This window comes from Siphateles boraxobius, unplaced genomic scaffold (genome assembly GCF_051911475.1).
Source record: "Siphateles boraxobius isolate OS27281-9 unplaced genomic scaffold, OSU_SipBor_1 130, whole genome shotgun sequence".
Lineage (NCBI taxonomy): Eukaryota > Metazoa > Chordata > Actinopteri > Cypriniformes > Leuciscidae > Siphateles > Siphateles boraxobius.
In genome coordinates, this window is record NW_027508734.1 from 49,301,464 (window position 1) to 49,321,861 (window position 20,398).

At 38.4% G+C, this 20,398-nt stretch overlaps 3 long non-coding RNA genes across 3 annotated transcripts; all 3 read left to right on the top strand.

The window, feature by feature from the left end:
- Nucleotides 1–6,162: 6,162 nt before the first annotated feature.
- Nucleotides 6,163–17,852, top strand: LOC143737797 (uncharacterized). Its single transcript, XR_013203724.1, has 3 exons — nucleotides 6,163–6,199; nucleotides 8,331–8,365; nucleotides 17,647–17,852. It is a non-coding gene; the product is annotated as an uncharacterized LOC143737797 (long non-coding RNA).
- LOC143736681 (uncharacterized) lies at nucleotides 10,572–11,250 on the top strand. Its single transcript, XR_013203555.1, has 3 exons — nucleotides 10,572–10,738; nucleotides 10,867–10,981; nucleotides 11,127–11,250. It is a non-coding gene; the product is annotated as an uncharacterized LOC143736681 (long non-coding RNA).
- LOC143737794 (uncharacterized) lies at nucleotides 11,776–12,982 on the top strand. The gene is made up of 3 exons (XR_013203721.1): nucleotides 11,776–11,886; nucleotides 12,377–12,600; nucleotides 12,906–12,982. It is a non-coding gene; the product is annotated as an uncharacterized LOC143737794 (long non-coding RNA).
- Nucleotides 17,853–20,398: the final 2,546 nt, after the last annotated feature.

A 20,398-nucleotide genomic window follows, 5' to 3' on the forward strand; every position in this document is an offset into this window, starting at 1 on the left:
CGTCCAGCCAGAGCTTCACGTCAGCCACGTCCAGCCAGAGCTTCACGTCAGCCACGTCCAGCCAGAGCTTCACGTCCTGTCCCCGACTCTATTCTGGAGTCGGGGTCGAAATCTGTCACGCTCTCCAGTAATTTTTTTGGGGGGGGCCCAAAGGTCCTCGCCATGGCCACCCGAAGGGTCTTCACCGCCATGGCCACCCGAAGGGTCCTCACCGCCGTGGAAGCCCGAGGGTCCAACAGCTCCGCCGTGGTCACGCCCACAGCCTGCTCCGCCCTGGACGCCCGAGGGTCTAACAGCTCCGCCCTGGACGCCCGAGGGTTTGTCTGCTCAGCCCTGGCCACGCCCACGTCCTGCTCTGCCATGGCCACGCCCACGTCCTGCCACGCCCACGTCCTGCTCCACCCTGGCCACGCCCACGTACTGCTCCGCCGTGGTCACGCCCACAGCCTGCTCCGCCCTGGACGCCCGAGGGTTCGTCTGCTCTGCCCTGGCCACGTCATGCTCCGCCCTGGCCACGCCCATGTCCTGCTCCGCCCTGGACGCTTCCTGCTCCAGATCGGCCTCCCCCTCGTCAGCCTCCAGGGCGCCCACCCCCCCACCCCATTGATGTTCTACGGCGCGAGGTCGCGCCTTGTTGAAGGGGGGCGTTCTGTCACAGTCTTCGTCTGCACCTGTCTGTCTTAGTCTTCACTACACTACCCAGAATCCCTCTTGTTTCCACACCTGTACTCACTCCCTCAATTACCAGCCTGTTCATCGTTATCTTCATCCGTGTCACATGTCTTCACCTTGTTATGTTTGATGTGTATCTGTATTTAGTATCCTTCTGTTCAGTTAGTCTTGGTCGGTTCTTGTAATGTTATAGTGTTTTGTGAGTGTACCCTCTGCCTGCCTGAACCTGTTTGTTGTTGCTTTTGAGTAAATCTTTGAATTGGAGCTTTTTGCCTCAGCCTGTCTTAATCTACACCACAACCGTGACAGCTACATGGTCCTAATACAGACAACAAACATTTTTAAACACCACCTAAAACGACCCTAGTTAACTTCTATTAAAATTTCACAGTCATACTTACAGGTAAGTTAACTGAAGGGTCTGCACACAATGGTGGCAACCATGTCACTGTCACATATGAGCTAAAACAATAGACCTTTATGTTCTGTTAGATACCATTTAAAATTACAGTTAATTTGATTGCATATAAAGGATCACTTATGCACACTTTCTCACTCCCAAAAAAAAAAAAAAAGGTTCCACACAGGAGACAGGAAAAATCTTATCTTTAAGTCAGCAATATCTCTGACAACTGAAAGGCAGGCATTCAAAATCTGTAATAATTTGAGAGAAACCAAATTTAACATTCACTCCTCACAAAACAAAAACATGATTGTGCATGTGATAATACTCACAGTTCCTTCGACATCATTTGGACGGCCCAAGGTAATAAAATGCTGTGTTTATCATGACATTACTTACAGTGTACTGGGTCTATTTGTATAATATCACATGAGAGCCTTTCACTATCATTTAGGGCATATATAGGTTCTCAAAGTGCGGCCCGTGGGCCAATGGCGGCCCGTGGAAACATTTCTGGCGGCCCGCGATAACATCTGAAAAACATCTGTAAAACTGTTAAAACTGTACATTGCTTTGAAAAAATTAATCTATCCGTTTAGTGGTGTTTAGCGGCCGAAAACAGCACCGCAAATCCCATTGCAATTTAAAAGGGTATGTTTACCAAGTAATCAATATTCAGTGTAGCTTAATGACACGCTTATTAATAGCCGCGCTTCCATTAACTTTCAAATTTTTCGCTGGCGGGAACACTTGCATTTTCCTATCAACAGTGGAAACAACTTAAAATACTCTATCATTTCTGGTCATACAGAAAATAATAATACATTATTCGCAACTACTTTTATTTCCCACTGAGCAAGCGACGTCTGTGGACATACAAAACAGGTTGATATCACGTCCGTCCGTCCAGGCCATGATCTGAACGTCCATTGACAGCCAGAATTAGTCGATTAATGACACTGAGAAATTATGTCCCATCAGGCCATAATCTAAACGTCCACTGACAGCCAGAATTAGTCGAGAACAGACGTTCATACTGGCTATAAACTGGACGTCCGTTGACATCCAGAAAAAGTCAATAAACGAGTTGAATAAAGATGTCCAATCTGGCCACAATCTAAACGTCCATTGACATCCAGAATTAGTCGAGAACAGACGTTCATACTGGCTATAATCTGGACGTCCGTTGACATCCAGAATTAGTCGATGAATGACGTGAATAAAGATGTCCAATCTGGCCACAATCTAAACGTCCGTTGACATCCAGAATTAGTCGAGAACAGACGTTCATACTGGCTATAATCTGGACGTCCATTGACATCCAGAATTAGTCGATGAATGACGTGAATAAAGATGTCCAATCTGGTCACAATATACACGTCCACTGACATCCAGAACTAGTCGAGAACAGACGTTCATACTGGCTATAATCTGGACGTCCGTTGACATCCAGAAATAGTCGATGAATGACGTGAATAAAGATGTCCAATCTGGCCACAATCTAAACGTCCGTTGACATCCAGAATTAGTCGATGAATGACGTGAATAAAGATGTCCAATCTGGCCACAATCTAAACGTCCGTTGACATCCAGAATTAGTCGAGAACAGACGTTCATACTGGCTATAATCTGGACGTCAGTTGACATCCAGAATTAGTCGATGAATGACGTGAATAAAGATGTCCAATCTGGCCACAATCTAAACGTCCGTTGACATCCAGAATTAGTCGATGAATGACGTGAATAAATATGTCCCATCAGGCCACAATCTAAACGTCCACGGACATCCAGAACTAGTCGAGAACAGACGTTCATACTGGCTATAATCTGGACGTCCATTGACATCCAGAAAAAGTCAATAAACGACTTAAATAAAGATGTCCAATCTGGCCACAATCTAAACGTCCGTTGACATCCAGAATTAGTCGATGAATGACGTGAATAAAGATGTCCAATCTGGCCACAATCTAAACGTCCGTTGACTTCCAGAATTAGTCGAGAACAGACGTTCATACTGGCTATAATCTGGACGTCAGTTGACATCCAGAATTAGTCGATGAATGACGTGAATAAAGATGTCCAATCTGGCCACAATATACACGTCCACTGACATCCAGAATTAGTCGAGAACAGACGTTCATACTGGCTATAATCTGGACGTCCATTGACATCCAGAAAAAGTCAATAAACGACTTGAATAAAGATGTCCAATCTGGCCACAATCTAAACGTCCGTTGACATCCAGAATTAGTCGATAAATGACAGAAAATATGTTAATCGAAACATCAACAAATAAAAAAAAAGACTTTCACGATGGCTATAACCAGAATTGACAGTAAAAAAGAAAAAAGAAAAGAAAAATGGCAGTGGTGAAGAGACAGCATGGCTAAAGGCTGATTTTTTTTATTTTTTTTTAAATTATTAAATGCTTGAAGAAAACTACAACAAAACACAAAAACATTAACAACCATCGTCATTGTCATAACATTACCACCGTACTCCAGAGTCCCTCAGTCCAAACTAATTTCCTATATCTTTCAATCCAGATTAAGTGCCAAGTCCTTAAACACAGCCAGTGTTCTAACAGAAAGAAGGGTAATGTCATTCTTAAGTCTTTTGAGAGAGCACTTATCAAACCTACAATTAACTTAAAGGTATAATTTCTCTCATTTTGTTAGTATTTATGAGGTAAAGTTCAAACTTTTTTTTTCACGGAATGTCACTTACAGAACCATTCCAATAAGAAATTAGGCTACATATGGCATAGAAAGACAAAATTTTCTTGTTGTTTTTTTATTTAGATGAAGAAAGGCATGATTTACCTACAAACGTCTTACACAGATCCACTGAGCAACAAAGAGATGGAAAAAGAAAATCCTTTATAAAACATGATAACTCCTTGTGGCACTGCATCAGCCAGATTGCAAACTCTTTTGGAGTAACAGGAATTCCATGCTTTACCAAGAACTAAGAATAATTACAAATTGAACCATTTTGATTGAAAAGTTGAGATACAAAAATAATTCCGTTACCCATCAAAGAAAATAGACTTATGTTTATACAGTAGGTCCTTATTCCAAATTATATATAAGAGGGATGACATTTGCCTAAAGGAATAATTTGACGGGGTTATTCATTATTATAATTACAAGAATTTTAAACCCCCTAGTTTGGAAAAACATAACATTAGGATCAGATTCCAGATAGAGGCGGGCTTAATAAAGTTTTTTATCCAATTTATTAAAAAGGTGTTGTTTAAAGTGGTAAAATCAAGAAAGTTTAACCCCCCCCCCCCCTTCTCAATGGAGTTACAGATTTTCTGACAAAATGGCTAAATGCTGCATTTATGTTTCTGCTTCAAATCAAGGACATACTCCCGCAGACCCGTCTGCGTAGCTGCGAACCCCCCTCCGAGCCCCGCCGTACCTCGACGTGTGCACCTCCAAAAATGTGTAACCCTATCTTTGCGTTGAGGCAGGCCCCAAGGACTTTGTCAACTCGTCCTGTATGTTGATAGTCGGTGTTAAGCAGCCTACTGTTGGGTGTAGCAGTCACTGAATTTTTGCAAATAAACTCACACATATTTTGGTTACAATAACGGTTATTCGTTTGTAATATGTAACATTTTGAAATTAGCCCTTCGCCAGCAAGCAGTTTTTTTTGGGCAGTTTTTAAAGTTTGCTTGATAACATAAACTGGCAGACACCTTGCAAATAACCTCACACTTATCACCTAGCGTTATCTGCATTTATTATCACCTTTCGCATTATGCGAAAGGGTCGCGAGCGCCTTAGCTGCGTGGAGTTGACGCTAGCTAAGTGTGTCGATGTAGGCCTATGCATAATGTTTTTTTTATCACTATTGTGTATTGCATTCAACCACTGTAAAAAAAAAGAAAGAAAAAAATAGTAGGAATTTACAGGTAACGGTCTCTATTTTTATTTACAGAATTTTGCCATTTTTTCATTATACAGTGAATATTTTAAAGATATTTGCTGCAATTTAATGGTCCACAATTAAATTTACAGGTAATTGTCTGTATTTTACAGGGTTATTATGTGTAATTTTACATAAAATATTAAGTAATATTTTACAGATTCTTTCTGTGAAATTAGAAAACAAAGAAAAGAAGGTAGGCCTATAACTGCAGAAATCAGGAGTCATTTAACATTTCCTTGAAGATCATTAAGCATGTGGGTGTAAAAGTGAGTTTTAAGGTTAAATAATATTTGTACATACAGTAGGCTACAGTAGGCAGACCTATTGAATCCCAGCCGGCACATGACCGACCTTCAACGTTGAAATGGTTGAAACCCAGATAGCAATTACATTTGGCCCGGATCCGTTTTAAGCCTCTTGCCTCCGTTTCTATCTTAGAGACGTTTTCTGATTGTGAACCAGATCCGTGCCAGATATAAGTTTCAGCTTAAACATTCTAACTGCCATCAGTTCAGTATTTTTACCATTTTGCAGATCTGGCCCAGATCACTTTTCCCATAGGTAACCGAAAGACATTAGCTGTGTCTGACACTGATTTGGTCCAGATCTGCAATATGAATCTGAGCCGATACTGTTTTCACAGGCTATACTGGTGTGGCCCGAATCTGTGATGCATATCTGAGCCGACTGCATTTAAAAAAGGGCTACAAACTGCTCTGGCCCATATCTGCAAAACGGATTTGATCCAACACTGTTTTGACAGATACTACCTGATGTGGACCACATCCGAAATACTTTTCTCAAACTGTGTGAAGAACTCCGTGGATTGGAATAAACATTTTCAAAACAACATGGTTGTCTGCATATTTTTTTTTATCTAGAGCATGATAAATGCATTGTCATTAAGCTGAGCAATATTATTAGTGTTTAAAAACTATACAGAAACATTTTGTGATGCTATAAGGCCGTTACAGCACAGTCGTTTGAGCTCCGTTTTAGGTCCGTTTCACGACAGCGCCAAGTGAACGTTGGGTCTCGCTTGACTGTCGTCTTGCAGATACGGTCCACATCCGTCCTACGGACTTCAGCAAGAAGCGCCAAAAAAGAAAAAGAAAAAAAAAATAGATAGGCTATCATCAAACCAACTGTCAACGCAGATTTACCTGACCAGCTAGGCTACCACACGTAAGTTTTTATGTGTTTATTCTATGTGTTTATTATGTAAATATATTTGTATGTGTTTATTCTAATTTACTGTCTATTACTGTGAAATGCTGTTTGCTTTGTAGATAGCAGTTACAGGCTGTTTTTTTGCGCACCACAAAGTGTTAAAGCCGCATCTGCTATGGCGCTACTGCGCTATACAAATAGCATATGAGTAGCACAGAATAGACCCAATTAGGATAACCGAATCAACTTTTTAATGGCACATATTTGCGCTAATATAGGCCTACTGAATTTTAAAAGGTAGTCTTCGCTAGGATGTCCAGACGTCCCCGGTTTCAGGGGACAGTCCCCGTTTTTGGTTGCCTCCGGGAAAATACAGAAAAACTAAAGTTACCTGTCCCTGTTTTTTGAAGATAAAACTTGTATGTATTTTAATCAGATTGACAGTCAAACTAAACATGTCCCCGTTTTTTCCAAAATTTTGGGATTATATCCCCGGTTTTGGTCTCGGACATCTGGTCACCTTATCTTAGCTTTAGCTGATGCCGTTAAAGCGCTGAGAATTGCAGGCACATATTCATGAAAATGACACCATTGTGAGCTTAATTTTACACTTTGACCGACCATTTAAACACTCGCTTGAATTGCTGCCAGCTATCCATCATCTAACAGTGTCAATAATTGATGCCACAACCTGCAGCTATTAACTATTAAGTTGGATGAGACTAGGGCCAACAGTTCCGTATAATACGGAATCGTTCCGTATTTGACACATAAAAGGCTTGTTCCGTATTGAACTGATACGGAACGCACTTTGTTCTGTATTTTTAAGAATCAATTCAGTACAAATCCATGACAGACGCATAGCTTCTAATATATATGTCAGTCAGACTATGATGAATGAACGAAGACCCGCTGCTATAATGGCAAATTCGGGGACTAGGTCTTGACACACTCTTTGCGGGCTCTGACGTGTAATGACGTGGAGTTGGCTCATTGGTCGCACGTCTGAGGCGCCCGCGCCATTGGATGTGCAGTTGCCGTCACAGCCTATGAGCGAGCCAGACGCTCAATGTGCAAAATGCGTTTTACAGGCTTCAGTAAATCGAGTAAAATGTGTTTTGCATTTGTAGGCTATGATAAGAAAAACTACTAAAACTTAAAAATATATATATTTTTTGCACTGGAAATAACATTCTAGAAGTCTAATTCTATTGAATAAGTTCGCACAAGGCTACAGAAAACTGTTGTGTTTATTTTTCTTCAAATGCAGTCTAAGCCGATGAGTTTTGAATGTTATATGTTGTATTTGTTTAAGTTAAAAATAAAACGTATTATAAACTAAACAAATACATGGTTCATTTTTGGCAAAATGATCATGATAGCCTTTATATATCTACGTGGTTAAGTCTTGTATATTGATTAAGCCTACTTTGCTATTCTATAAATATAAAGGCCTAATACATTGCATTATAGTATGATATAAAATGTATGAATTTCAGGGGTTATTTTTTCAAATTTTTCTGTTATTGTTGCCTGGCCTTATTGACACAACTCGGATTGATGATAAATTAACATATTTCCTCAACTAGGATTTCTTAGGACTTTTAGTATGTTGTTCTGCGCACCTCATAGAAATTATCTATGCTGATTTTTTTTTTGTTTTTTTACAATTAGTCTGTCGTAAAATGCTACTTTGCCTGGACTAAAAATAAATTGAGTAATTGTGATTAGGATTTTTTTTTATTATTATTCATGGCCAAAGTATCATTACTGAAATCAAATATACATTAATTAAAGAATAGGAAGAGAAAATATATGATAGAACTGATAGAAAGTGGCAGGGATATTAGCCTACATAATTTAGAAATACATCTGAATGTATATGCCTCCAACCTTACACTGAACAAAGACCATAACCACTATTCTTCTCATGCCTACACCAATTACAATTTCAACCTTACAATATATAGATAGATAGATAGACAGATGGATAAATAGATATTGACCAATAGAGGGATAGAGAAATAAATTTTATACTTGTTACCAAATCTTTATTTTTGATAAACCAGACAACTTTTCCAGTCACATAATACATCAAATTAAGTAAGACAACAACTTACAACATACTTTCCATTTCTTTTTCCAGATGCTGAAAACATGATGCAAACTGTTGAGACGAAGGTATAATACTCAGATTTTCATTCCATTCCAAACTCCATACTTTTATTTTATTTTATTATTATTCAATTTACAGTTGAGATAGTTACATAAATGTAAAAAATGAATAGACGCAAGACACCTGTTTCCAGTTCAGCGTTGAGGAGAAGAGCCAGGGTGGACCTTAATAGAAGGTTAATTGATATCGGCCAGGAAACACCTGCAGCCACACTTTCTCCCAGAGATATTGGGTCTCCAACAGATGATGTTGCAGAACCTGAAAATGAAATCATGGAAGAAAATCTTGGATTAGATCCAATGGCAGCTGTTGTGTCTGACAAAGAGGATAGATCTTATTATCAAGATGATAGTGATGTAGAAGAAATATCTGACTGGGAGGAACCAGAAAAACTCAGAAATCGCCTTTCCAACTGGGCATTAACATATGGTATTTCCCATATTGCACTTTCGGCTCTCTTGGCAATATTAACGGTCCACCACTGTGACTTGCCAAAAGATGCACGAACTCTTCTTAATACAAGAAGAGATTATTCTGTTAGGGAGCTCTGCGGTGGCCTTTACCACTACATTGGCATTATTGAGGCGTTAAAACATACCCTTTCCCAGTGGAAAGACAAGCTTGTCGATGGATGTTGTTTATATCTTCAAATGTCAGTGGATGGCCTGCCACTTTTTAAAAGTTCAGGTCTTCAGTTGTGGCCCATTTTAGGTAGATTGGTAGGAGTACCCATGAAAGAACCTGTAGTCATTGGGATGTACTCAGGTATAAAGAAACCTGAGTCATCAAAAATTTATCTCACAGATTTGGCAAATGAACTCTCACAATTACAGGAGGGGTTTACATTTGAGGGGAAAAGGCTCACTTTAAAAGTTCATTCGATGATCTGTGACGCACCGGCAAAATCCTTTGTGAAAGTCACAAAGGCTTTTAACGGTTACTATGGTTGTGACAAGTGTATTCAGAGTGGGGTGTACCTCAACCACCGCATGACATACCCCCTCATGAATAGCCAAACACGGTCTGATGAGGCATTTGCCAGGCAGGAGGATGAGGAACACCACCATGGTCCTCATGCCTTCACAAATGTACATTTTGGTTTGGTGTCCCAAGTCCCACTGGACTACATGCACCTGGTGTGCTTGGGGGTGGTAAGGCGCCTTATCTTTCTGTGGATGAAAGGTCCTCTGACTGTCCGTGTACCAGGGAGAGACGTGGACAGAATATCCAGAAATCTTCTAAGCTTAAGACCCCACATTCCTTCGGAATTTGCTAGAAGGCCAAGAGCACTGCACGAAGTGGATAGGTGGAAGGCGACGGAGTTCCGTCAGTTTCTCTTATACACAGGGCCGGTGGTGTTGCGCGAGGTGTTAAGACCTGATCTATATGCAAACTTCCTGCTGCTGTCGACAGCCATGGCAATGCTGGTCTCCCCTTTCTTTGCCAGAAAGTACAACGAATATGCCAACAGCCTCCTTCATGCTTTTGTGGAACATTTTGCCCGCCTGTATGGAAATGATCAGCTAGTGTACAATGTCCATGGATTGACCCATCTTGCACAGGATGCAAAACATTTTGGCAATCTGGATGTTATATCATCCTTTCCATACAAAAATTATTTGCAAAAACTCAAGGGTTTTGTACGCAAACCCTCAAATCCCCTGGCCCAAATAATCAGACGCCTGTCCGAGGGATTAAATGGTGGTGTTACAAGTGACCAGCCCATCAAATTGTGCAAAGAACATGCCCGAGGCCCTATACCAGTACCAAACTTGATCTGTCACCAGTATGACGAACTGATATCAGAGAGGTTCACCATGACCACAACATGTCGAAACAACACATTTCTGATGGGCAAAAATGTGTGTCAAATAATTAATATAATTGACTGTCACGGTGATATCATAATTGCCTACAGACAGTACGGGATGGTTGAAACATTTTTTACCTATCCTTTTAATTCGGACATTTTAAACATTGTAATACCAGCTGACCTAGGCCATGAGATAAAATTCTCCAAACTGTCATCTTTCACACAAAAATGCATGGCTGTCCCTTTCAATGAGGCAATGGTGGTTATACCGTTGTTTCATATGAAGGACTAGACTTTATTTTTGAAAATCATAGATCAGTTCAGTTCAGTTATTTATTTTTTTAATCATCTTATTTTTTACACAATGATTTCTAAAAGACATTCTGTGGAGTAATTTTCCTCGACGAGGACATTACAGAAGTTGTGCCGAGGTCATGGGTTAAAGGTGATGAATGTTTTTGGCCAACATTCATTTCTGAGGAAAAAACCCAAAAGGCCATAAAGAGGCATGAAATGCCAGGCCCTGGCTGGAAAATCTTCAAAATAAGAACACTCTTTGAAAAAGGTAAATAAACAAGCAAACAGGGTAATTCTATGTCTTTCCATGTTAGGACAACAGTTATGCCTTACTTCATTTATCCTTAATTATCTCCATATCTGTCTTTCTTTATTTTTTATTATTTTTTATAATAGTAGATGACTTCAGTAAGGCAAGGCAAAAGCTGAAGGACTACAACAGAAATGGAACGGCAGTCCTGCAGTCAGAGGATGAGAGCTCAATGGCAAAAAGGAGAAGAAAAGCGACACAGTATGTACATTATAGATAATTGTTGTATTACTGCAAAAGCTATGGCTGGGGATGGGTTTAGGGTACAAAAAAAGCCTTTGTTCATGCCTGCCCATTGAATGATGCTATTGCCTTGTCATTACAATTTGACCTCTGTCTTCACTAGTTACCCAGGATTTGAAAACGGCAGTACTGACTCTGAAACTGAGCAGACTCCAAAAAGAAGACCAAAGTCTCGGCCTCGGCCTCAACCTCTCCCTATTAGCGCTACCCTTCCTAGTCTCCCTCCAGCCCCCTTCTGTAAGTTTTGATTTGATTGCCAACTGCAACAATGTACAGTCCAGTGATTTGTACCACTGCAATATGTTGATTCACGGTTTTCCCTTTATCAAAAAGCGGACATCGCAGTGGACATGGGTCAGGAGTCTCTGGACAACACAGGACAGGAAACCTTTACAGACATAAGCTGGAATGTGAGGAGGGAGTCAGACCCCTTCAATGGTAGGAATCATGCTCTATAGCAAAATTACAATACAAATGAAAGTACAATGGTGATGTTCTGTCCTGTTCATTTCTGTCCTTGTCTGACAATCTGCCTCTCTTGTTATCATTTTCCCTCAATGGTCATCTAGTAATCAATAGCTCAGCGCACCAGTCAACACCACCACCACCTCAACACTTGAGTCCAGTGTTTGACAATAATATGGGCTTCCCCTATTCACATGGTGACTTTTTCATACAAATTTACAAGTACAGTACATGTGTACAATAAATATCCTGTATATACTTATTTTTTCTTGTTTTCTGATTTTAACATTTACATACCTTTCCTCAATTAGCCAGCGGTGGTGGAGAGCCTGGAGGTCACCTCCTCTTCAAGCCAACCTTCAGAGTTGGCCATGAAACAGGGCCAATTCCTTGCACACGTAAGAAAAAAAGAAAACAAAAGAGTGTTAACAATGTTTACAACATATATATATATATATATATATATATATATATATATATATATATATATACAGTACAGGCCAAAAGTTTGGACACATCTCATTTAATGCGTTTTCTTTATTTTCATGACTTTTACATTGTAGATTCTCACTGAAGGCATCAAAGCTATTAATGAACACATGTGGAATTATGTCCACAAAAACAGTGAAATAACTAAAAACATGTCTTATATTCTAGTTTCTTCAAAGTAGCCAATGAGAATCTACAATGTAAATAGTCATGAAAATAAAGGAAACATATTGAAGGTGTGTCCAAACTTTTGGCCTGTACTGTATATATATACAGTATATTGTGCAGCTGTGGGTTGATTTTATGGACCATCATTGTGTGTATTATTTCCTTAATGTTTAAATAACCTGAGGCTTTTCTCCAGATTAACACTTTTTTTCAACTTTCACAATGTTTCAGCGGCTCAGCTACATGGCCTATTGCTTTTGGAAAACCTAAAGCAGCAGGTTGCCCAACTCGCCACCACCGTGAACCTGCTCATGGCCAAGGTCAATAACGGCCTCCAACCAGCAGCCTTTGAGTGGTCCGGGGAATTTCAATTCCCCCTGGAATCAGATGCAGAGCTGGACCGCTTTGAGGCCTGGCTGGCGGACCCTGCCAACGATAGGCAGAAACATGCCCTTGTAAGCATATTCCCCCAATATGCTCTCATTGTACTCAAGACACACTAAATCTAATAATCTAAAGTAATATTTATTGCTACAGTAGACTAGCTCTTTATGATGATGTAACAATTTAATTCATCGAAAGTAATATTTATTGCTAGACTAAGCTCTTTATGATGATGTAACTTGAATGTTATGGATAAAAGCATCATCCAATTGCCCACATGTCTTAATTGTAAAAAAAGTCAAAAAAGTCAAAAAAGTGGCTTACCTGTTTAAAAACTTGTGCAACGGTGATCCAACCACTATCTTCATGCCCCTAGGTGAATACCCTGTCTGCTGTCGGGGGTGTGGATTTGAAGAGGGTGACATGGAACATTCTGTCATACCTGTTTTCCTGCCCCCTTTCTCGAACAATTAATTGGAAGGGTGTGAACAAGAAGAGGGCCTTCCACAGGATGTCATCACGGACCCTCCTCAGCCGTAAGTAGGCTATTGCTTCAAATGTCCTTAGTGAATTAGTATTTATTCGCTCAAAAGTCTTACAGATTACTCAAATATGTAAAATATAGCAAGGAGATATTTTAATTGTTTATTAATAAAGTCAAGATGAAGTTGACGATGCTAACTCGCAATCTTCGCAGTAGGCTATTGCACCAGAGAGAAATGCACATTTCATTTCATAAGCAGAGAGCATTCTGTTTTCTTTCGTTTTGAATTGTTCTGTTTACAAATAGACATTTCAATATATATATATATATATATATATATATATATATATATATATATATAATACCGAAATTCCCTTTAAAGAAAGGCTTTGTGTCTTCTGTTTGAGGTCTGTGAAAGTTTTAAAGGAGTCTTTTAGTGCCGCTTCAGAGCGCTCGCGTCCATACACTCAAAAAAATGATTCAAGCCCTTCTTAGAGGTGACACATTTAAATCTAATTTGCTTTATTAAAATAAATCTATTTAAGATCATATGTGTAAATATATTTAATTGGTTTAACTAAAAAATTATTAATAGCTCCACTCAAAAAAAATATTCATTGGATGAACTCAATTAAGTTGTGGGCAGGATTTCCATCCAATAAATATATGTAGCCCCAACTCAATCTGAGTACATCCATTCAACAGAATGTAAATCAGTTAGCCTAACTCATTTGTAATAAATAGATGCAAAATAATATAAACGAGAGAGGCTAGCTTATTTTTAACAAATACTTATCACTAACCAGAATGACTTTATTTCTGTCAGGCGTCTACAAATGTTTTATTGAGAATTAACAGGGGTTTAACTCTATGTTTTCCATTTGAAGTCACCATAACAGTGATCAATGATTCCATTAGTTGGGCTCTTAACTCATATTATATCTATTGTCTTTTTTTGCTGCTGTGACAGTGTGTTTGTTAAACACATTTGGAGCAGCAAAGAAAGCTAAAGTGAAATGAGATCAGCTGATGATGGTTAATGGTTGATGGTTTTATAATCATCATGAACCAGACTGATTCACTGAGGTATTTTAATCTAACAATTATGTTTTTTTCACAACAAACCTTGTTACTGCAGCATGAGATCAAGCATTATTATAACAATAAGTTTGAAAACTTTAACGAACATGAGCACAAAAAATCAGTTTCTGATGACACACACAGACATCAACAATCAGCGTATGAATCTCAACAATGGTGACAATCACAAATATTTAGATAAACAGATTAATTCAGAACATCACTGAAAAGCTACTAATTCACAACAAACACAACAGCAAAAAATAAAAGCAAATATTTAGAATCAAACAAAATTATAGGACAGTTCAGCTGCATAATTTATTCATGTTGCAATGCATGCTGGGAGTTTTGTACTATGGTGGTACCCAGCATGCATTGCAGCAAAGTACTTTTGATTGTCACCATTGTTGAGATTCATACGCTGATTGTTGATGTCTGTGTGTGTCATCAGAAACAGACTTTTTGTGCTCATATTCGTTAAAGTCTTCAAACTTAGTGTTATAATATTCCTTGATCTCATGCTGCAGTAACACAAGGTATGTGTTGTGAAAAAAAACGTGAAAACATAATGGTTAGATTATAAAAACCTCAGTAAATCATTCTGTTTCATAATGATTATAAAACCATCAACAGGTAACCATCATCAGCTGATCTCATTTCACTTTCGCTTACTTTGCTGCTCCAAATGTGTTTAACAAACACACTGTCACAGCAGCCTAAAAAGACAATAGATATAATAAGAGTTAAGAGCCCAACTAATGGAAACACTAATCACTGTTATGGTAACTTTAAATGGAAAACATAGTTATAAACCCCTGTTAATTTTCAATAAAACTTTTGTAGACATCTGACAGAAATAAAGTCAGTCTGGTTAGTAATAAGTATTTGATAGAAATAAGTTAATCAAGTCACTCATTTATATTCTTTTGCATCTATTTGATACAAATGAGTTAGGTTAACTAATTTACATTCTGTTGAATGGATGTACTCAGTTTGAGTTGGGGCTACATATATTTATTGGATGGAAATCCTGCCCACAACTTAATTGAGTTCATCCAATGAATTATTTTTTTGAGTGTAACGGAGAACTGTCACGTCTGTAACATTGTTTTTTCCTCATAAATGCGAACACGAATAATAAAATAAAATGAATATTTTATATTCTGTGGAGAGCTAACCCTTCTTCGTTGTATTTGCGCAGTGCAATTCACAGAATTACAAAAAAAATATATAGGATATTTTGCCTTCTAAAAGTTTTTTTCATGCGTGTCTATTTCCCTAACATATAAAACGCATGTGTTGACTGGTATTTTTTTAATGTCTGGACTCTTTTAAGGGAGTAGCCTATTGATAAGCAGACGTTTCTTTATTGGTATTAAATGCATTTTCTGAGAATTAAAATTTAAAGTTTGACTGCAAATGTCATGTCAAAAAATCATTTATGTAAATCATTTATCCTCAATTGTGGTGTAGTAGGTCTACGTATTTTATAATGTTAACTTCAAATAATACTAATAGTAATTTAAAGATGTAGCATTGGATCTGGACGGTATGGATAACGCTGGGAGTTGGAAGGGGTGTGTCGCGATTCTGCAGGTTCGTGGATCTGAGTGTTGCGATTTCGGTTTCATATCGCATATCGTTACAGCCCCAACGTTAAGTTCTACTTCTGATAGTTATTTTGGTGAAAGTAACACAAACGTAATACAGGAGTAATGTAACGCATTACAATTCTGAGACAGTAATATTGTAAGGTAATGAGTTACTTTTAAATAACAGTAACAAGTAATAAATAATGTATAACAGTTTGGAAGTAACCAGTGTTGTGCAAGTTACTTCCAAACTGTAATATATATATTACTTGTTACTGTTATTTAAAAGTAATTCATTACCTTACTGTGTCATAATTGTAATGCGTTACATTACTCCTGTATTACGTTTGTGTTACTTTCACCAAAATAACTATCAGAACGTTACTCCCAGCGTTATCCATACCGTCCAGGGCTGAGTTTCCCGATAACGTTGTCTCTTAGCGCGCTACGAAGACTCTTAAGGTATAACTTAACTGAAGGTATATCATTTCTAGGCGTTTTCCCCGAACTATAGCCTACCTTAGAAAGCTGCTTAAGATATAGGCTACCTTCTTACGTGCGACGTTACCGGGTGCTGTCCGTGGCGATGGTGCTGAATCTGTTGATATCGATGACTCGAGAATCAATTATTCTATCGTGCAGGGGCTGTTTATGTGAGAAAGCGCTGTTCTTTATAAAAGAAGCACTTCAGAAATAGTTGAAATTGCATTTACTAGGACTCATGGGATATTATAAAAAATAATCCAAACTATAACAGCCTATAATAGCCTACATATTTTAAAATTGTATCATGACATATATTGCTGCCATAATAACTATTTAAATGTTTTATGTGCTTTCTTCTCTTTCCCATTTTTGTTCGCTGAGATGAGCTGCGATGAAATATTGTTCTTGTAAATACTTTCAAGCATTTCAGTAATAAAAGTGTACGTCACGTAGCTACGGTGTTCGGCAAATAAATAAGAAGTAAATAGCAGACAATTATAGATAATCACGACACGGAGGCGCAGGCTTGTGAACTGGAGCGCGTCTCATAAATGAACCGAAACTCAGCGTATAAGTAGCCTATAGCCTACTTCACAGACCTGAAAAAATATATATCTATATTGAAATGTCTACTTGTAAACAGAACAATTCAAAACGAAAGAAAACAGAGTGCTCTCTGCTTATCTGTGTGCATTTCTCTCTGGCGCATTCACTGGCCTACTGCGAGGATCACGAGTCAGCATCGTCAACATCTTTATTAATAAACAATTAAAATGTCTCCTTGCTATATTTCACATATTCATAATCATTGCTTTTTCATCAGCTTTTAGGTGCTTTAATTATAGGCAGCGCCGCCGCCACTCTTACATGTTACATGAACGCGTCACCACCACATCAAAAACATGATTGCGTGATGAAAACATGAAAAATACCACCTAAACATAGCCTAACTGTTTAGAAAGAAAACACAGAACGAATAGCCTAATGCGCATATGTCGATTTCGCGAATGTTCATGCCATCTTCACCCATTAGCCGCTCCCACTGGCCAGCGCGAGCGCAGAGGCCGAAATCATGACTCACCGCACTCCTGTAAAAAATAAATCGCTATACAAATATATCAGACAGACGCTGCCATTTAGTCTTTATTTACAAACTTAGACACTACACACGGCTATTGACTGCATGAACAGGTAGCCTCCTTGCATTTTTCATTCGTTAATGTCTCGCGGTCTTGCTGTTTTTTTTAGTTTTTTTTTAGCCTACAATTAAAACTAAAAGTCTGTTGTAAGTAACGCAAGCCTTACTTAACATGTAACGAGTAAAATATTACTGAAAATTGATTAGTAGGCTAATGCATTACACTACTGCGTTACAGCAAAAAGTAATATGTTACTATAGGCTAATGTATTACTTGTGTAGCGCGTTACTCCCAACACTGTGCACAACACTGCTAATCAGTAATGCTGTTTTCCAGGTGCAGTGCGCAAATGCGCACTGACAGCCAGTGCAACAGAAGCGGAAATATGGAGGCATGCAATTAGGTGGTTTGCCCTTTCGGCGGACAGGAGCGGAGGGCGCCAGGAGAGACTGGCGCGTCAGCAGCAGGAGCAGCAACAGCAACAGCTGCCACAGCACCCACAATTTGATTTTGTTTAAGTGCATGTTTTTTTTTTGTTTTTGTTTTTTGCTAATAGCCTGTGCGATTTTTTTTTATCCATTACTTCTGTGTTTGTTGTTGACTGTGTTCTTTGTTAATTGTTGACTTTGTTCATTACTTTGTTGTTCATTTTTTATAATTAAATCGTGGTCTGAATTATGTGTTTGATTACTTTGTTCACGTTGTTTTAGTAGGCTATGCGTTATAATCATTAAAACGATTTATTTCAGCTATAGCCTATAGGCCTACGCATGCTCCAACTAGCCTTTATAGAGTCAAGTCAAGCTTTTTATTTATAGCCAAGGCCTTGTAGTGGAAATGTTTTTATGGACCTTCCATAGACTGTGAAAAATGTAGGCCTATGCCTAACTGACAAAAATGCCGAAAATAAGGCAAAAGGATCAATCCAGTGGTGATTTAAGCAGAATCGTAACACATCCGGCACAGCTCCGGTAGGCGGAATCGCTTCACGCACCCGTTACGCATCTGTAACGGGATGATCAGGCAGTGCTGGATCGGCGCTGGCACTTATTCGCAACAACCCCTAAAAACAGACCAGAAACGGCTTCGGCCCGATGTGCGTTTGGACTCAGGAACGAGTCCGTGAGGCGGATGCGGGCCAGACCCGGCTCTATCGTTTTGCGGTTGCGGCCCTGTTCCGTTACAGCGTCCAGTGGCTATCTGGGAATAATATTAAATGGTTGAAAAAGGTTAACAAAAACACTTCTAAATCAAAGTTGACATTTTTTTACAAGATCTGTACGTTGAAACAACGTAATGTTTTCAACACCATACACCAGAAATATCTGCATTTTAAAGTATTATCATGATAATTAGCATTTAATGGTTTTTTGATCATAACTCTTCAATGTATGTTCAAATATAATTATTATCATTAAAAATAATAGTTTCACCCTCAAGAGAGCAGTACAGCAGAAATCTTTTGCCTTGTGTGATTTTGTGTGAATTTACAATTTCGTCTGCTTGCCAAAAAGTTTACACTTTGAGTTTACACTTATGTTCTTTGAGCATGATTGGTTAATCTGTCTGTCTTCCAGGAAACTGTCCAATGAGAATGTGCGCGCTCTGCGCGCCTATTTTAAGTTTGAAAATACGTCCGTTACTCGGTCCGTCGGTCGGTGTGAGCAGTTGGTGTTTGCGTTGTGATTACTCAGTCAGACCTCGATGGATTATTTTATATCTGCTTGTTAAATTCTTAAATTTTGAGTTGATAAGTCAATGAAGAGCAAACGCTGGAATGTGAACAGAGGAAGCTGGGTCGTATGTGGTCTGTAAAAATCCTGGCGATATCAGGTAAGAAAACATTTTTCAGTCCACATGGATACGGGCTTACTGAAACCAAACGTCATAAGATAACGTTAAATAAGTTATCTCTGTGTGTGTGTTTTTGTACTGCTTCACTATTAGCGCGATATTAGCACGTATTTCGATGTAACATTAGTACCATCTGACATTGCTGTGTTGTGTTAATGTTGTCAGCTAACTTAACGAAACGCATGAGAAGTAAAAAAAAGCGTGGGAATGAGTAGTGATAAAACCGTCATTTATTCGTTAGAAGTATGTTTACATAACCTCTTCAAACACTGATAACGATATTGAAAAGATATTTGTTTACTTTTTTTTTAGATCAAGAAATACATTTTTAATTGGTGGAGAACACCCAACAGAAAGACCCATTCACCACCTTACAGTAAGTCAATTTTACCCACTGTTCGAAAACCTACACTGGGATTAATAGTATTAAGTATGATTTTCATCTTTAAAAGACATTTAACGTTACTGATAGAAAGTCTGAGTGACTTTTTGTCCTTTTGTCTTTCTTCTGTTGAAGTGGTGCATTGAAAGGGGATTCATCATGTTACCTTCATCAGTCCTTTATTTAATTCACTGGAAAACATTGAGGGAAAGGTGGAGGAGTATTCTTTAGCTGCTACATTGCACTATCACTTCTGGTAAGTATTCATTGACATTTTGTGTTTTTTATTTTACTTATTTAATAAATTACTTTTAATTAGTACAATTTATGGTTAGGATTCTGAATTAAAACAGTGTAATGTTTCTCCACAAATATTATCAGAAATATACGGACATTACAGAGCCCTCAGGGGTCAGGCAAAAATTGTTGAAACAATATAAACCTGCATTGAAAGATATAAGTCAAAGAGCAACAGACCACTACCCTCTCAGCTTAACACCACAATTAGTTGATTTCTTCATCTGTTTTAAGGATGAAATCATGACCTTATGATTATATTAACCGTAACTGACACATGGGTGTAATATTACATTTTTTACAATTCCAGCTCGGGGCTCTGAAGAATCGCTTGTGTAAATTTTCATCTGAATACATCAAATAGGTGTTTTAGAATGGATAGTCGTGTTGTATACTTTGTTTTCTACATACAGTAGGCAGGCCTATTGAATCATAGTCTTTTAATCTTGTCTTGCAAATAGATGCTCATTTTGATCATCATTTGTATTATTCTCCCCTAATTTTATGTATTTTTGATGTATTTTATGAATATTTTTCCAAATCTGCGTTGCTGCA